Raw genomic sequence first — 20,010 nt, 5'->3', positions numbered from 1 at the left:
GAACTGACCGAACTAAATGGATCTACTGCCTGCAGTAGCAATCCTCCTCCTTGAACAAGGAGACCGTCCAGTTAAGGATCACGTGCGTGAGTTTCTCCATCTCACGAATTTGGTGCACTATGATGACCACGCTCTGAGTTTCTTCAGGGCTGGCCTGAACAGTGCATTGAAGGAGTTGATGCCTCCGTCGGGTCCTCACTGGATGATCTCTGACTACGTGGAGGTGGCTCTGCAGCTCTGTGGCTCACACCCACAGTGAAGGGTGGAGGATGAGGACTTTGAATATCCTCCCACAGTGGACATCTTCCACGCCTTCCACAGCCTCTGTCTCCACTACTTCCACGGCCCCTGTCTCCAAGGTAACTCCTTTCCATACAATTCCCCTAAATAATTTTTTGGGGGGGCTCATCCTCTCCAAGCTCCAGTGGTCAATTCCCTGCCGCAGTCAGCAGTAGTGACCACGGAGGTTGCATTTCCCCTATATACTGTGAATTATGTTGGGAACCCCGGGCCACAGCCAGTGCCCGCACCTGCCACGGTTAACGAGCCAGTGCCCGCACCTGCCACGGTTAACGAGCCAGTGTCCATATCTGTAACCACGACCATCCCTGTAACCACATTCCCTGCTGGCCAGAAGAGGAGGAGAAGGAAAAGGACACTTTCTCTCCAGTCTCTGCCCATATTCACGACCACGGAGGTCATTCCCCAGTCTCTGCCAGTGCTCACGACCACAGAGTTCATTCTCCAGTTCTCCCTACCATAGGAGTCACTTCCCAGCCTTCCACGGCTCTCAGCCCCAAGCCTTCCATGGCCTCATTCCTCAAACCTTCCATGGCCTCACCCCTCGAGCCTCTCATGGCTCTGCCTTCCACGGCTCCGCCCCCAGAGTCTTCCACGGATCTGCCTGCCTTCGTCAAGCCTCTCCAGGCTCCGCCTGCCTCCATTGACCCTTCCTTGGCTCCGCCTTCTGTCTCCTACTGCTCCGCCCTCAATCCCTAGATCTACCCCTCCTATGGCTCTGCCCATTCCACCACGCTCTCCACTACCTGTGTCTCAATAACCCAATCCTTCTGTGGCTCTGCCAGCACCTCCTCCGGTTCCTCTCCTTGAGACCCAAATCCTCCATCCTCCTGTGGCTCCATCTCTGGACCCATCTCTGGCTTCGCCATCGAGACCTCAAGTCCCTGCTCTGTGGCCACCTCCCAGGCCTCCTGACCCAGTCACTTCCCATAATGCATTGCCCTCATCACTGCCATCTGTTCCCAATCTTCCTCACCTGTCCTCCATTTCCTCATCAGCACCTGTGTGTATAAATACCCTCCAGTTTTATTCATTCCTTGTCAGTTCTTGTATTGTTACGTTGTGTTGTTAAAGTGTTATTTAGTTGGTTTAGTGATGTTTAGCATTCTAGTTTGTCCACACTACATTAACCTCTACCCCTAAACCTAACCTTATGAAATATAACCTTGAAGTAACCATTGTTTCACCATGGTATTTTTTGTAAATATACAAAATCCACAAAATTAACCTTGTTACTATATTACCACCATATTTTTGTAGTAACACCATGGTTAATTGCATTAAAACTATGGTTTTTCATATATATCTGTGGTTCCACCATACTATTGGGTTGCAAATAGCTGTACTGTGTGGCAGATGCTATTTACACTGGGGTGCAAATAGACACTCCGTTGTGTTATACAGAAGAAATAAAGTTATACAGGTTTGAACCAGCATGGGGGTTACTAAATGATGTCAGAATATTATTTTTGAGAGAACTGTCCATCAGAAACCCAGCATAGCAGAATTGCAACGTTGTTTAAAACAATTAAATAATACTATAATATAACAATAGAAAAATGGTAAAAACTGCAAAAAACAGTAGCTCACACTCTGAACTGTATCACAACAGTGTTGGTGGAAATAAATAGCATATTGAATGTCAAAGTTTGCTAAATTCACACAAAATTCACCCCAAAAAAGTATGCTTAAAAATGTTCCCATTTGACTCTCATTGTTTACTAATGTCACACATAATTCACCCTAAAACAAAACATGCTTAAAAATCAAGATTTGTGTAATCAATGCCCTCCTATACACTTTCAAGGAGGAAAAAAGAAAATACATCATCAATTTAAATTCTTCCATCTCTGGGTTAAACAATATTTTCTGATTCTTGTGTAATTATTAGTCATGCAGTTTTTATGACCTCATATTAATTAAGATACTACAGGAAATATTTGCACTTAAAAATATTTGTACTGATAAATTAATTTGTCATACTGCAGGGCCCTTTAAACTGAAGTAGTAAGGGCAAAAATGTGATTTAAAACTTGGACAAAATGTTCACCAGTTGTAATGGCCCACTTTAAATTAGGTGTCTTTAACTACTATGTACTCAAGTTTTTGATACAGTTTATTTATTATGTAGTTTTGTGTTGTTGCATTGTACCTCATTTAATTACATCTGTAGTTACACTGTTAACGTTACCCCTAACCCTAACCCTACCCCAACAATTAACCTAAACACTAACCCTAGTACTATTCATTAATCTACCCATTTCTCAACCTCAGTTGCATCAAATGTAAATCTTGTGAGAATTCTTTAGAACATCATGTAGTTACACAATAAATACATTGCATTGCATGTATGTTTATGTTAGTGCATAGTAGTTAAAGTCATCTAATATTAAGTGGGACCAGTTCTACAATACACTTTCGCTTTAACATATGTCAATTTGAATGTGAAATCTTGATCATGAATAAATTAAAAGTTCATGGGCATATTATATGTCAATTACCCATATTCATATTTTTATGTTCTAATGTATATGTTTACTGTGAGCAGGCCTATGTTGTGATGAGTGCATGTGTATGTGTGTGTCTGTGCGTGAGTGTGTCATAGCCTTACACACTGTCTGTGGAAATAAATCAGCTTCTATGAGGCTTCCCAGCCTATCACACTGCATTTGTCTCTGCCACTAGGGAAGACATGTCTGCACCCCTCTGTTCCTCTCCCTCGCTGCCTCAGCTCTTTCCTTTAGCGTGTAAGTGTGTGTGTGTGTGAGTGTGTACATGTCTCCTCCAGTCTCCTCTCCTCCCAGCCTCCCCTGCCTTTCTTCTTTAATTACCGCTCTTTCCTCCCTACACCCACCACACTGGACTACACCAACCCCCCCCCCCCCCCCCCCATTCCCTTGCTCTCCGTGGCAGAGGCTGCTCTCATTCTTCCTTCCTCTTTCTGCCTGTCTCCTCACTTCTCACCACAAAATCTGTTTCTGTTGGTCCTACAGCAGTTTTTTTTTCTTCTTCATTTACTCTAGTTAAAGGGATAATTTACCCAAAATGTGAATTCTGTTATCATTTACTTACCCTCTTGTCGTTCCTAACCTACATTACTTTTTTCCCCTATAGAATGCAAAGGAGATGACGGGACTGGGGATTGCAACTATTTCCCATCATTGAGGAATTCCCAGTAAGCGTGGGTCATAAGCTTGCATTGATTAAGTCCCTGCCCTTTGTATACACCGGCCGTCGCTACTACCGATTGGATGGTTTAGTGAGGTCCTCAGATTGGCCCCACCAGGGCTCCTCGCGGGCCTTGGTGGAGTGCCAAGAAGATGATCAAACCTGACTATCTAGAGGAAGTAAAAGTTGTAACAAGGTAAATTGGGTAAATTCCTTGTAAATTGAAACTTTAATATACAGAATGACAGCCTCAGTCACCTTTCACTTTCATTGCATCTTTTTCACATACAATAAAAGTGAATGGTTACTGAGGCTGTGAAAATGAAAACATATACACTGGTGGCCAAAAGTTTGGAATAATGTACAGATTTTGCTGTTTCGGAAGTAAATTGGTACTTTAATTCACAAAAGTGGCATTCAACTGATCACAAAGTATAGTAAGGACATTACTGATGTAAAATACAGCACCATCACTATTTGAAAAAAGTAATTTTTGATCAAATCTAGACAGGCCCCATTTCCAGCAGCCATCACTCCAACACCTTATCCTTGAGTAATCATGCTAAATTGCTAATTTGGTACTAGAAAATCACTTGCTATTATATCAAACACAGCTGAAAGATATTTGGTTAATTTAATGAATCTTAACACTGTCTGTGTTTGTTGCCACATTATGCAATAGACTGGCATGTCTTAAGGTCAATTTTAGGTCAAAAATGGCAAAAAAGAAACAGCTTTCTCTAGAAACTAATCAGTCAATCATTGTTTTGAGGAATGAAGGCTATACAATGCTTGAAATTGCCAAAAAACTGAAGATTTCATACAAAGGTGTACACTACAGTCTTCAAAGACAAAGGACAACTGGCTCTAACAAGGACAGAAAGAGATGTGGAAGGCCAGATGTACAACCAAACAAGAGGATAAGTAAATCAGAATCTCTGGTTTGAGAAATAGACGCTTCACATGTCCTCAGCTGACAGCTTCATTGAATTCTACCCGCTCAACACCAGTTTCATGTACAAAAACAGTAAAGAGAAGACTCAGGGGTACAGGCCTTATGGGAAGAATTGCAAAGAACAAGACACTTTTGAAGCAGAAAAACAAAAAGAAAACACAGACATTGGAAAACAGATAATTGGAAAGACTGTTATGGATCTTAACCCCATTGAGCTTTTGTGGGATCAGCTAGACTGTAAGGTGCGTGAGAAGTGCCAAACAAGACAGCCACATCTATGGCAGGTGCTACAGGAAGCGTGTGGTGAAATATCACCTGAGTATCTGGACAAACTGACAGCTGGAATGCCAAGGATCTGCAAAGCTGTCATTGTTGCACGTGGAGGATTTTTTTGATGAGAACTCTTTGAAGTAGTTGAAGTTCTGGAAAAACATTTCTAATTGTAATAGTAATTTTTCACATTATTAATGTCCTGACTATACATTGTGATCAGTTGAATGTCACTTTGGTGAATAGAAGTACCAATTTCTTTCCATAAGGGCAAAATCTGTACATTATTCCAAACTTTTGGCACCAGTGTGTGTGTATGTGTGTGTGTGTGTGTGTGTGTGTGTGTGTGTGTGTATATATATATATATATATATATATATGTATATGGGTAAACTATCCCTCTAAAATTAAGATTTTGGGCTGATGGCTAATCCCAGAACCGCTCACAATAGCGTTTGTTTATCTCCTGCGGGACAAGTGTTTTTTTGTGAGACTAACTAATCAGTCCAGACAGGCTCGCAGGCTTCTTCAATCACCATGCGTTGATTCTGCGGCTGTGAGAAAGCCTTGTTATTGGTGTGATTCGAATGTGTGTGTGTGTGAGAGAGAGTTTGTGTGTATGCTCACGACTGCGTTCAGAGTCTATCGATCGGTCTGTTATCCAGGCAGACACAAGGCATAGGCCATTTAAAGAAAGCTGCTATAGATGGCATGTGCACACTCAATGACATATGTTGCATGTTACCCACTTTAGATGAAGCCGGTGAAATGCATTCATTCAGCGCTGGATTCTCACAATGGTTAGCCTTGCTCATGGATACTGAAAGCACGTACACACAGACATCAGTTCTGGGCTATTAGCCAAGTACATATGAATTTCGCCTAATGGGAGTCTGCTCTCATGTGCGTAATTGCCACAGGGTTGTGTTTCACAGTGACCCCACTCGAGCAATATCCCGTGAGGTACAGCACCTTTCACGCCTGTCCCCAGCACCAGCATTTTAGACACTCTCCCTTTTCATTAATTAGCTTCTCAATTTTCTGTTGGCCACTCTGACATTTTCCTGCTGCTAATTCACTGATTAAACCTATTAATGTGATTAGGGAGGCATTTCCAAGACAGCTGCCATTATATGCTCCACGCGTGAAGAGGCAACCAAGCTGTCTTGTTTTTGTGTGGTTTGCTTGTGTAGATGCAGAGAACGCATCTAATTCCAGAGATATTTGTCTGTTCTGAATTGCTGTATTTGGCTGGCCCTCTCTTATAAAATCTTCGTCCACACTGCTCAGTTCAGCACCAGGAGCTCTCCAGCATTTTCCCCATTTCAGTACCAGGAGCTGTCCAGTGTGATGTCTTAGCACCCGGAGCTGTCCACTTGTGTTTAAAATGTGCTTTTCCTCTCTTGCTGTTAAAATTTGCAGCTGCAAAAGTGACAGAGCGTGAGCTCCAAATTCAAAATAAATAAAATAAGTTAAAGAATATGAATAGTAATATAATAAACTGGCATGATTTTCTTTTTATGCAGAACACAAATTAAGTTTTCTTAATTTTCTGATGGATGTGTTTTTTTACGTATTTATATCTATACAATGCAATTCAGTGTGGTTCAGCACTTTCAAGCTTCTTCTGAAGTGATACGATCAGTATTGGGTGAGAAACAGATCAACACCTCTTATCTCCATCAAACTATCTTCAGTTGTGATCAATAGTAGAAGAAAAAAGTCGGAAGATAGACATACAGTATGAGTTTGAGATGGCATAAAGGTGAATAAAAGATGAGAGAATTATCATATTTGGGTGAACTATTCCTTTAATAAAATATTTTAAGGGTATTAAATGCTATCAAATATTTGCAACCATTGGAAACATTTAGAAAATTGAAAATTGTAGCAATGCACCAATGTATCAGCCAAACATCGGTATCAGCAGATAAAAGCAATCTATCAGCACTATTAGATATCAGACAGTTGTTTAATAAAGCTGATGATCAGGGTTGATTATTTCCTGGCAAAAGAGGGCAGAAAAACGTGTTGGATAGTTAGCCTACAACTTTACAATGACAGCAGAGTTGCACTGCTAGAATTTCACGAGGTTGAACTCTCATAAAACTTTTAACACAATTAATTTGATTGCCTTAAATGCTTGACACAGAATGGAATCTGGCGAGTTAAAGCTTAAACGGAGGCTGCTTCAACTTAAACGAGTTAAAGCTTCATCATTCAGTATTTAGTTCATGTTAGTTAAGAATAGGGATGCACCAATCCGATACCTGGATCAGTATCGGCTTGGAAATTGATGTTTTTAGATGTATCAGGTATCGGTCCGACGAGCCAGATCCAAATCTGATACTGTGTGTTAGTCATGTTCGTTACTGTCAAGATCCAAAACTGACATAAACGAACCATAAAAGCACTATTAAAGAAGTATATATGACTCATGCATTTTATTCAAAGCCACTTGAAGCATGCAATAGCTTTATGAATCGCAAAAGGCTGTGTTTAATAAGTAAACATACACAGGTAGTATGCATGCGCAGCGTGTTAGTGAATGGCGCTGCTCTGTTGACACACAAACGTAATGTGTAGACTGGTGAGGCGGTCACGGCTATTTCCATATGTGAGCACTTCTCACGAACAACATCTTAGATGTAGATGCTCAATAGTTCGGTTCACTTATAATATGCATTTAGAACGACACCAAATAAGCATTTGACCAGAATTTGAATAAGAAGTGAATTAAATTACTGTGAAGCAACCTACAAATAGACACTTACAGGACTTCCTGGATTGTTAGGATCATCAAAATAAAAGCATGAGGGTTTTAAAGTTAAAGGTGCACAACTGAAATGTATTACTGTTGTATTTTTAAATTCTAGAAGTCAATAATAATAATGTTAATGATAAGAATAATAATACTAATAATAATATATTAATATATTAAATCGAAATTGAAGCAAGATACCATTAAATAAAAAAAGCAGAACCACCGCAATCAGCATCGACAGATGTTCTTCAAATGATTGGACATTGGTATTGGCACACAAATTTTTTATCAATGCTTCCTAGTAAACTGCAACTTCAATATACAGTAAGTCTAGTTTAGCACAGGCTTTTAGGCTTGAACTATTTTGAATTGTCCTGTCGGGGGTTTGATTAAAAACAGAAAATAGCTAAAGCCATTTTGATTGTACTGAAATTGTGCTTGAGATTTGGAAATCAAGCTATTGCCAGCAGGGATTTAAAGCAGCCATGGCCATTGTATACCTCAGTATTTGCTTAATTTTCAATGAGGCACGTTTTACTGGCACATAATTCATGTTCTATATCAAATACAGACACCCACACATACACACACAGCTGCTGCACACGCTACAGCACTCATATGGCTTTGTAGACTCTATAGTCTATGGGGAGTGCAGAGCAGGGAGTGACTAGAAACAGACTGTCTACCGCTGAATTAAAATGAGAGTCTGATTAAGGTTATAAATTCCCAGCCTGCCCTTTGTTCACTGACTTCAGGCAAAGTGAAAACCTAAGCATAGTTATATGTTTTGAGCTGTTTATTTTGTCATGCAATTCTGTCAACCTTTTTTTTTGGCCCAGTACCCTGCGTGTCTTCTAAACTGAGGGTTCGTGCTGTCTGTCAGTCTGTCGGTGGTGAAGTGAGGTGGGTAAGTCTGGCTCTGCATGTTCCACACTTGCTGTTGCTGCAGTGTCGCGCCACTTCTGGAGACTGGCTCACGCACTTCTCTCCATACCACCTCACACATGCTGCTCACAGCTCCTCACTCCACTCTATCTCTTTCACTCCCCTCCTCCCTGTCTGTCTGTGTCTCTCCCTCCCTTCCTCTCTCTCTCTCTCTCTCTCTCTCCCGCTCTTTCTACTGCTTCTTCAGAGTGGCTGCAGTTCCACTCTCTCTCCCTCCATCTCTCCAAGTGCTGGCGGAATACGAAGAGCTCAGACAAAGAAAGCTCAAGAGAACAGAGAGAGAAGTGAAAGAGTGTGCATTAAGAGACAGAAAAGGCGTTTTAAAGAGAAACAGCAGCAGACTATCAGACCACAGTGTGTGTGGGGACAGAGAGTGGGAGAGAGAAAGACAGTGTCGCCATTTCAGTAGGTTTCACTTTGTTTACTTCTTGGTCTTCTTGTTTTGCCATGCTGGAATGATGTGGCCTCATAATCTATGTTCATTTGCAAACTACGAGTGTGCATGCTTGCCTGTGTGTGTCTGTGTAAGAGAGAAAGATGTTTCGGGCACTATTATGCATCCATGAAGACATCACTTTTGCATTCCAACACACAGAGCTGCAGAGTAGCTGTCTAACAAAGTGAGCTCTGCTTCCTCTTTGCTTTTCCAACCGCAATGCTAGCTATCTGACAGACTAGTGGTCGTTCCCAACTACATACTGTATATGCATGACACTCTATAATTAGCGACTATAACATTGATTTTGCTCCAAAGCCTGACAGTAGATTCTAAGGTAGGACTTTAAAACGAATCACTATTTTGAACGTTCTTCTTTTAAGGTTATTTGGGCAATTAGGGGGCAACAGAACAGACCTAACAGCTCTAACAGGTCATTTTCACTCCAGGAAAATGACTGTGTAACTGAAAGTTGAGCGATTTGAAGTTGAATTAGAGTTGCAGCTGGGTTTTCTGGATGGAGCTTTTGCAGATGTACCTGTGGAACAAAGAGAAGAGTTGCTGCTTGAACAACTGAGGCTCATTAATCCACCACTGATAATGCAGCCATAGGTGGGAAAATAATGGACAGAGGTGTTATATAATGTCAACCACAGAGCAATGTGATTTTGTACGCATTGAAACTTCAGCATGGAGATTTAATCATTTTTATGATTTAAAAAGTTCTTAACTATATTTTTGAATAATAATAACAATTATTATTGTTTTTATTATTATTATTATAGTTGTAAAAAATAAAATGTATTAATGAAATTAATTTAAAAAAAAACTTTTCACATGGATTATCTGCTGTGCAGATCTCACACACAATGGTAGAAGCCAGTGCATGTCTGCATCATTGATGGACTTTAGTTTTGGAGAAGACTTTGTGTATTATTCATATGTACAACTGTCTGAACACATGTTTATGCAATGAGGGGTGATATTGTTGACTGGCGGTGTTGTTAATGTTGCCCTTTGCAGTTGATCTGAAAACAGTCAAAATAATAGCTCAGGAGGATTTAGGCAGGAGGTACTGGCCCTGGATCAGCAGTGAGGTGTCTCAGAAACATCTCAGCAGGAGTTCAGGTGTGGGCTGTCACTCTCACACTTATGAATACTGCATATGATCTCATTACTCTTATGGGTAACAATGCATGTTAGTTAAGCTGAATCTTGCCATAGCAACATTCGGTGAACCGCAAATATTCTGTGATGTTGACGGTGTTGTCATGTAGACTTGCGGCTATGACTGTCTTTTACTTCTTATTAGTTTTCCTTTACCTTGCTGGTTTGGTTTGGGAACTAACTGGCTAACATTTCTTAGAATAAATGATTCTATATAGAACCTTCAAGGGTTCTATTAGTGCAATTACATCATGTCAGAATTACTGTAATTATTGGATTCCGACTTGTAAAATATGGTAAAGTCTTCGCAGACCTCATCACTATAAGCTGTATACTCAGAATTCTATGAAAGCTCTGAGTTGACCATCGTGACATCATGTAACAAGAACCAAAAGGCAACGGTTTTTGTTTCATTGCCAAAACATTTCATGTAAATTAAATGGTCCATATCAATACAAACTTTATCACTATAAGAAATGACCACAACACATTATTTTTAAGAACCTAAAGTATTATTTAAATAAATTATTTAATTATATAACTATTTAAATTTCTATATAGAACCCTAATGTACCTCTTCTAGATTTTGGAACACTAAACTGCAATACAGGAGTAATGAAATGTTAAAGAAATTCTTGTTTGAAAAGGCCTTGTGTGATTTTCTGCAAAGCACTGCTTTTAGCATCAGAACCTGACCAAGCTGAGTATAATCCTGGGTTTAAGCAGGAGAATGGGTCCTCAAGAGAAGATATGATTTTTCTGGCCCCAGAGGGTTTCGTTGCCTCAGTGAGCCATTTATATGAGAACACACATAGGAAGAGAAAGACGGTGAGAAAAAGAGAGGGAAAGAGAGAGAAACCTTGCCCATTTCACAATCTTACTTGTTTAATAAGTCGCCAACCCCCAACACTGCTTACCCACCCCACATACACCACACACACACACAAAAACTCACCACTCTGTCTGATGTGTGGCAATGGCTCAGATAAAAATAGCATTGATGGTGAAGGCAGCTTGGGGGAAAAAACTAAATTGGATAGATTTCATTTATGTGGATATTATACTCAATGTACATGCACAACACAATGGCCTCACTTATTTATGCCTTGTTGTATTGTTTCGTCCATATGTCAGTAGCTTTTTTATGAGTACTGTATGTTTTGAGAAACAAATTTAAAAAAAGATTATACTAGTGATATTAAAATACTACTTGTACTGCTAAAGGATTGGCAGAGATGTCCATGCAGGAATGACATTCTAGTTATAATAATGCTAATAATGTCATAGCAATGCTGGTCTTGCACAGCCAGACTTTAGACAAAACGACATGAGGTCTGGTCTGTATTGCAGCTTATTCTGACCAAGAACTCACTCATTTAGACACAAGGCCGTATGATCGACATGTAAAGCTACCCACCAGTTTGTTTGATTTTTTTTTTACTTGCATGACATTTAGAGGTGGGTTAATCTGAAATAGATTGTACCATGATAATAGGCCGTCATGAACAAAATAATTAAAATAATGATTCAGGAGTCTCTCTATGAATGGTTGCACAAAAAACACTCTTTCTCTCTTTCTGCCTGTTCAGAAGTACTGAGTATTTCACCAACATAACTCAGAAAACAAAGCAGAATATACGTTTTGCTTGTGGATATCTAATTTACTTGCTACTTAGTGTGTCAAACAACACCTTTGATACCACTAGCCTATATCTATGTCTTCCTTAAAAGAGCTTATTGTATCAACCCAGTACCTTTTAAACACAACTTTGTTTAGGCAGACTGATAAAAACCCTCTTTGTCTGTAAAGTCAGCCAATCAGATTAGAGCTTGCCAGATTGAAAAATAGCTTTCTTGTTTTGCATGCAAAATGCAGTGAACAGACTGTGAGCAGTCTGTGTATGCTGCCTGCTAAGAATGTATTACACATTTTTATACTATTGTATTTTACCAGGCCACTAACAGCATTAAGACAGTAGGTTGGTCCCATTTTGCAAACTTCTGCATTTTCCTACATAATTTTGTAGTACAAAAAGTGTGAGTAATGTGTTCACTATGGTGTACTATGAGTATGATAATGTAATTGTTCAACTGAAAAGAAAACAAGTGTGGAATGTTGGACACTTTATGCACCCAACAGTCGCAACTTTCCCTATGTAGTCGAAAATGGAAGGCTTATCAGACCAAAATTTGTCAAGATAGTGGATGTGGCAAACTGGAAACTATAGATTTTGTGGAGAACAGCACATTATAAATGTGAACTGAATGTTATACCATCACACTACTAGATTGTGTGGTTCCTTTAAATATGTGCAAGGCCTTTTTTGGGCACTTGTGTCGAACTTTGACTCAGGTTTGCTAACATGCTAAAGCTAACAGCAACACTAAACAAGAGGATGCATTTGAAATGTAATTTCTCTTAATTGAAACAGAATGTTTTCATGTGACAAAAAAAAAAAAAAAAAAAAAAAAAAAACAACAATTCTACAGTATCTCACGTAAATTAATAAACTTACATAGTAAGTACATAGTAAATAGTGTAAGTACATAGTGTATATCACATCATTTGAGACACAACTAGTGTTGTGAGTGAGATTTTCCCCTTCCAGCCTACCTATCAAACTAATTTAAATCTGACAAATTCCCACCCTATTCCCTCCTGTTTCCAGCAGATGTTTCCTCAAGTAGGAGTGAGACTCTTGTCTTCTTGGTGCTAGCGTTAATATAGCATTAATATATTCATGATTTAGCATAAGTTGGAGGCAGACAGCTTCACCACCACAATCTACTGTGTGCTCAGTCCTCAAATGACTGCTTGAGAAGTTTACATGGATGGTAAGTAGCTCTGATGGTATTAATGGTGCTGAATTTTGCTGAATCATGTGGGGCTACCGGAATGTTGTCAGGCTGATAGACAGGCCTTTATTGGCTGATGAGCATACACACACACATACACCCAGTGGGCCACTGAATGCTAACACCATGCTCATTAAGACTGAAAGAACAACAATGTCTCAATTGCCTTTTTCCCCTAGTATATGAATATTTATTTGGAATTTGTTTTGGCTGAATCAAGGAAATTTGTGGTTGGTATACTGCATGGCAAAGGTATCCACTCTGTAGTGTGCTGTTTGTGAAAATTATGACATAATAACATAATGATGAAATCTTGTTCATTCAGCACACTGGGCTTAATTTTTAGAGTATTTTTAGCACCTGCATTCACAGTCACAGTGACAAAAGACAAAAACAAAACAGAAATCACCCCATATCCTTGGCAGACTGCTGCAGTGAATGGCAAAGTGTCACTATATTGACTGCTTGAAAACAATCATTTTTAATGGTGCCTCTGCATTGAGAAATGTCTTTTACTCTGTGATTAGAAATCAAAGCCACATATTTACTGGTAAATTGTCTCAGTGTGAACAATGCTAATATTTTATAACAATGCCAAATGTATTTCCTTGAAGGAGAGACACAAGTATCAATTCAGGGAGTGTAGTGATTTCTCGGTTCTCTGGACAACTGTCACTCTACACAAATGGAACTCATTGTATACGAAGGCTACACACTCTTAGACAATACTGTTGCCATTTCCATGGGAAGCCCTGATCTACATTAGGTCTGCTGTGACCTAGTTGAGTGGAGAGAGAGGGGGAGAGTGAGAAAAAAGAAAAGAAGGAAAGAGTGAAATCATGAAAAAGAGGGAGAATATAAGAGGTTTGTGTGAGAGTGAATAAAACATTCAGGGGCAGCCCAAGTTAGATCCCAGGATGCAGGATCAGCAGGCATGCAGTGTAAACAAATCCAGCCTTACCTCTCAACCCAAGTCAACATCTGCAGCCCAGCAGTGTGGCAGGCTAAATTAGGACCGTACCACTTTTAAATGGCACAATATTGTATATGGTGCTATCGTTAATCTAAACTAATACAATATATATATATATATATATATCAACATCATATTACTGTTGATGCTGTTTTATAAAACAAAAAGCCATTCAAGTTTGTGTGATACAGAAATTTTTACCATGGGTAAGGGGTAGGGCTGGGCGATATGACGATATATACAGTATCGTGGCGACAATATAAAGTGTCATTCGATAGAGATTTTGCCATATCGTGTATATTATGATATGTAAATATCCATGTGTGCAGCGTGTGCATCTCTATCAACAGGACAGTGTTCATGTGAGACTGACAGAATTGAAGAAACATGGACAGGTTTTTGAAGCATTGAAAATGTCAATAAAATTCAGCAAATTCATTTACATTCATCTTGCATTCGGAGTTTCATAAGCTCTAAATTTGCTTCTCATCTGACGCATCTGTGTTTCACGTGAGTTGCCAAAACATAGGGGTTCTAAACTAAACAATAGCCTATCACTATGTATTATTTCTTGTTGCATTGCTTTGAGAAGATGAGTTTCTTGAAGAAAGTTTATAATAATAATAATATTGGTCAGCAACATCAGGCATCAACATCAGACTGAAATGTGGCATAATGTGAAATTTTATATATGTATTTTATTTTATTTTTTTATTTTATTTATTTTTTTATTTCTAAATAAAGAGAAAATTCTAAAAGAGTAAGTAGTTTCAATTATATTAAATTCACTGACTGGATTATCCAAAAATAGACATTTTAATAATAATAATAATAATAATAATAATAATAATAATAATTCCTTACATTTATATAGCGCTTTTCTAGGCACACAAAGCGCCTTACATAGTATAGAGCAGGGGTCGGGAACCTATGGCTCACGCACCACAAGTGGCTCTTTGTTCAAAATGAAGTGGCTGGCTGGGTGTCTCACCATTCACCAACACATGATCGTTTAAAACTTTCTAGATATAATTTTCCTGCAGAAAGTGTGGGTGTGATTGCAAAGCTTGAAGTCATAGACACTGTTTTGATTTCCTTTCTCCCGAATTTGTCATACAGCCTACTCCTGGTGAACAAGGTTTGAAACTAATACCTGCAAAATGCGGATTTTTCATGCCCAGTAGTGGGTAATTTTGCTGATGTACCAGCCACTCTGGAGGGTGACCTGTAAGACTTCTCAGAGTGATACTACAAGAAATTAGACACAAAGACGTGTGTTTGACGAAACGTGTGATTATATTTTGAAGAACAGACAAAAGAAAAGCCGCCGATGCACGTCTGATTTGATATGTGTGCACAGTGAGCTCTACTATTCACGAGTGCAATGAAAGCGCTTTTCCAAGACATACACATGCATAGAGTTCTGGGCCTTGTTTCCCAATAACTATTGATCTTAGCTGTTAAGAGCATTTTCTATGAGTGATTTTACGAACGTTCGTTATTTTTTATGAGTGCCCAGGGTGTGAAATAGCACCCGCCAAATGCAACGAGGCTCAATCCTGTTTGCGAGCTCCTTTGTCCAAATGCAGGTATTTCACGCACAAGTAATTTTGCTCATCTACACGCAACAGGAGGGTGACCTGTAAGACATCTCGGAGTGACACATGACAAGAAATGCTGTTAGTCACAAAGACAAGCGCTTGAAGAACCTATTATATTTTTATTATATAAAAACAGACAAAAGAAAAGCCGTCATTGCTCGTGTCTGATTCGCTGTTTGTTCTGAGGAGTGCAGTGGGACCCTGTCTCATGGAACTTAAAAGAGTTATCACTCCTTGTTCTCTGATATCATTCATCTGAATACTTTTTGTAAGGATAATGTCATCTATGAGAATGCTGCAAATGATCTCCGATCATCTCAGAAGGTGCTGTGAGTTTCGCTTTATTTTCACCGAGCAGTTTGCTCTTAAGCATTGTGAACGCAACTCTATTATATACAGGGTTGGGAGGGTTACTTCTGAAATGTATTCCACTACAGAATACATGCTGTAAAATGTCATTTGTAATGTATTCCGTAAGATTACTCAAGATCAGTAACGTATTCTAAATACTTTGGATTACTTCTTCAGCACTGGTAGATTTTTTCACTTGTTTTGACTATAAAAACTCTGCCAGTACAGTTAGACAAACTACACATGTTAAAAATACATTCTCTGAAAAACCTAAATATCTTATGCAGTGTTGTTTCTAAAACAAGATCAATCAAATTGATGTTGTTTTAAGGATTTCTTTTAAATATTTTTTACAAGAAAACAATACAAAAATTATTATCAAGAATACGATTTTTGCCCTAACATCAAAGACTTTACTAGAAAAAAGAAATTATGATCCAATGTGAATTTTCTTGATAAAAAAAATATGATCATGCCTGGTAACATGTGCATGTAAAATGGCTAGAAATAGCATTTTAGCTTAACGTAAAGCTGATAATTTACTCAAGGTTTATTTCTATTTCTTCTGCTCCAAACTTACTTCAAACTTATTTCTCTGTCTGCTCGTATGAATGTAACACATCATAAGAAAGTGTTTCACTGCTGTTCAAATGCACTTTGGATCACATCATTTATATGTATAAATGTTTTCCATCTGAAAGGACTAAATATTAAATGAAACAAATGACAATAAAATGCAAAGTGATCTCTTCAGTAATCAAAATACATTTTGAATGTAACTGTATTCTAATTACCAATGATTGAAATTGTTACTGTAGTGGAATACAGTTACTTATATTTTGTATTTTAAATACGTATTCCCGTTACATGTATTCCATTACTCCCCAACCCTGGTTACATATAGTATATATATACAGTATTTGTATTAAAGAAACAAAGACGGTAGTGATTAAATCATAAAACAATATAAGACACCTTGAACCTAAAACTGAGTTCTATTATCTTTTCTTTAGGCAGCATAAACTGTACTACCAAAACGCAATACAAACACATTCGATAAGAACACACATTTGGCAGCATTTTTTTGGTAACACATGGGGATTTATTAGGCTTATTTATTATGATTATTATTATTATTATTATTATTATTATTATTATTATTATCTTTACATTTATAATTGCATTTAGTTCTTAATTTGTAGGCTATTAGTAATTTTTCACCTGTTGTGATACTTGCATGATGGCAAATGGGGTCGTAAATATCTGGATTCGGGGAGGTGGTTATATATAAGATTTTTTTATCACTTTGTTATTTTAATTGCTTTTTCAATTAGTTTAAAGTGCAATTTGAATTTAGAAACGTGTTTTGTTTAAGTTTTTTGTGTTTCAATAAATTAATTACATTTTTAAAGCAAAATCAATAAAGCAAAAATATTCACTGACCCTTGGCAGGGGGGTTAACGATATAATCGGATATTGCGATATTTTTTAAGGCGATATCTTTCAAATATTGTTTTATATATCGCCCAGCCCAAAAGGGAAGTGAACTTTTTCATGAACAATTGTAAAATGAAGTAATTTTATGGAGACCTGCACAAACACATGTTTGTTGCATATTTGTTTTTGTTTTTTTTTTGTGTGTGTGTTTTTGAGTAGTCTATGGGCATAATAAACATTTAATTTTATTGAAAAACTTTGTTTTTTGAAAATAGTAAATTATTAGTTTGACTTATGGCTCTTTCGAAAAAACGCATCATCTATAAATTAAAAAATTGGCTCCTCAGTGAAAAAAGGTTCCCGACCCCTGGTATAGGGGGAATCTCCTCAACCACCACCAGTGTGCAGCATCCACCTGGATGATGCGACGGCAGCCATAGTGCGCCAGGAGAGAGTAGAGTTATAGAGCCAATTAATGGATGGGGATTATTAGGAGGCCATGATTGAGAAGGGCCAATGGGGGGAATCTGGCCAGGACACCGGGGTTACACCCATAAACTTTACGAGAAGTGTCCTGGGATTTTTAATGGCCACAGAGAGTCAGGACCTCGGTTTAACGTCTCATCTGAAAGACGGGGCTCAAAATATGGTTATTCAATATATAAACCCATTTTTATTGATTTTCCAGAAAAAAAAAAAAAAAAAAACGTACTACAATGTGATATATATCGCTATCGTGGCATAAAATTATTCTTATCATGATATAAGAATTTGGTCATATCTCCCACCCCTAGTAAGGGGGTTTTAGGCACCTCACTTTGCATCATGCCTGCTGCCTAGAATACCCCATACCCGTGGTAAAATCATTGTAACATAAGACTTCTCATGGCTTATGGCTTTAATCTTCACTCCAAAATTAACTGAAATAATAAAAAAATAAAAAAAATGTGTAGCTCAACCTTTACATCCCACCTTCATTAAACATGTAAATTCCACAAGACAGCGATAATAATACAAACTTGAATACCGCTAAGCATATTTAAATAATAATTGTTAATGTATTACCTTTGGCAGCCCTAAAATACTCAAATTAAAATAAAAACTAAATATACTATAATACTTATAGAGTGGATGAAAACTAAACAAAATGAAAACTAAATCAAAAATTCAAAACTATAATAAACTTGCTTCAGCTTCATGTTTTAATTAATTTTCTAACCAATAAGACTTGTAGAGAGGAACTTGTTTACCGAAACATACCTTTTAAAGACAGAGAAACAAATAGAGAGAGAGAGAGAGAGAGAGAGAGAGAGAGAGAGAGGGAGGTTACATAGTTGTTTCCCTCATAAATACAAAGTCAGTCATTCCCAGCCATATCTCCTGCAGCCATACCCACGAGTCCATGAATCACTGAATTCAATCCTGCAAGTGAATCTAATCACCTTATCAGGAAATTGTAAGACTCTTGGCATCAGTACACATAGTAGCTAACAGCCATAGAAAATGACGACCATTGGTACATAAACCCAAATCCACATAGACTGCAAATTCTCTAAATCAGGACTGACCTAATTTGCCCATATATGCATAGTGACAGTGACACAGACAAGCTATTGAGCCTGTGTGGTGAAAACGCAAATGTACACACGGCTATCCAATAATGGCAATGATTCACTCCTATCGTTGAAATCATCTCACAGCATGTGTTGGGGCCACATATGGAGACCTATTTCCTGTTGCATTTGCAGACCCGGGGAAGAGCGGGGGGAAGTAAATGGAGGGGCCTCATCATCTTTCTTTTTGAATGTGAAAAGAATTCCTTTTGTGTGTGTTTGTGCAGCAGGGGCATTTTCCTTAATAACTAATCTCAGGTGATTACAGGAGTTCAGCTCTTAAAAGATCATCTGGTTTCTGCATACTCTTTTTACTTCATGTGTTGTTCCAAAAAGAAAGCTGGATGGAGTACATTAGAGTGCTCAAATGGAGATGAGGGGCTATTTTGCGTCTGTAGACATAGTCGTGGGTTGCCAGGGGTTTGTTGTTGCAGGAGTGTGTTATAGAATACAAAGCATTCTAAAGAGATGAAGAGGTTCTTACAGCTACTTTGGCATCAGATGAAGCAAGCTCTCGAATTTCCAAAAGATGACAGAAGGGTATAGCTGGTGTGAAGTTTTTTTTTTTTGTTTGTCCTAATTGCTTTTTAATGTGTATATAATCAGTCACGCTTCATATCGTATACACGGTAAATGACATGCAGGATTGATAACACCGGTTTCTATTTATCTTTTATATTTTTTTAATAGGTCTGAAATTACATATTTTAACAGTATTGCTAGTTTGCCACAGTTGGTCCGTTCTCTAGTCTGACTAAACATGTACGCACTGGTGGCATCTGTGTTCCATCTGTCATTCTCACCTTCATTTGTCATTGTCGACCAGCCCTGTGAAAAGTTACATAACAACATCATATAACAGGGCTGGCTTGAACATTCCATAGCGCATCACAACTTGCCCATACCAATAAGCTCCAGGGATTTTTATATATAATCTACAATACACACACACTTAGACAGTAAGGAATGACCAGTCAGTAAATTAAGGAGTTGGCTCTCGGGTGTCTTTCCAGACACTGTTTGGGAGTCTCGGACATTGAGCTCAGAGAATGAGTCATGAAGTGGGAGAGCTGTTATTTTTAACACACGCACACTCACACACACTCCGCCGTGCCTCACACAGGCTGCAATGCAATTGGCTCACTGGGGACAGTCCTGTGATGGAAGACGTGAG

The 20,010-nt window shown here is 38.4% G+C and overlaps 1 protein-coding gene across 3 annotated transcripts in view; it reads left to right on the top strand.

The window, feature by feature from the left end:
- The first annotated feature begins 8,649 nt into the window (after positions 1-8,649).
- Positions 8,650-20,010, top strand: part of LOC127415759 (myelin transcription factor 1-like protein) — an 81,846-nt gene continuing 70,485 nt past the window's right edge. For all 3 annotated transcript variants that reach the window (XM_051654637.1, XM_051654639.1, XM_051654636.1), the window contains exon 1: positions 8,650-8,807. The gene's annotated coding sequence lies outside the window, so the exon portion shown is untranslated. The remainder of the gene's footprint in view (positions 8,808-20,010) is intronic.

This window comes from Myxocyprinus asiaticus, chromosome 25 (genome assembly GCF_019703515.2).
Source record: "Myxocyprinus asiaticus isolate MX2 ecotype Aquarium Trade chromosome 25, UBuf_Myxa_2, whole genome shotgun sequence".
NCBI classification, from domain to species: Eukaryota; Metazoa; Chordata; class Actinopteri; order Cypriniformes; family Catostomidae; genus Myxocyprinus; species Myxocyprinus asiaticus.
The sequence above is the reverse complement of the archived record's forward strand: the minus strand, read 5'-3'. Positions and strand labels throughout refer to the sequence as shown.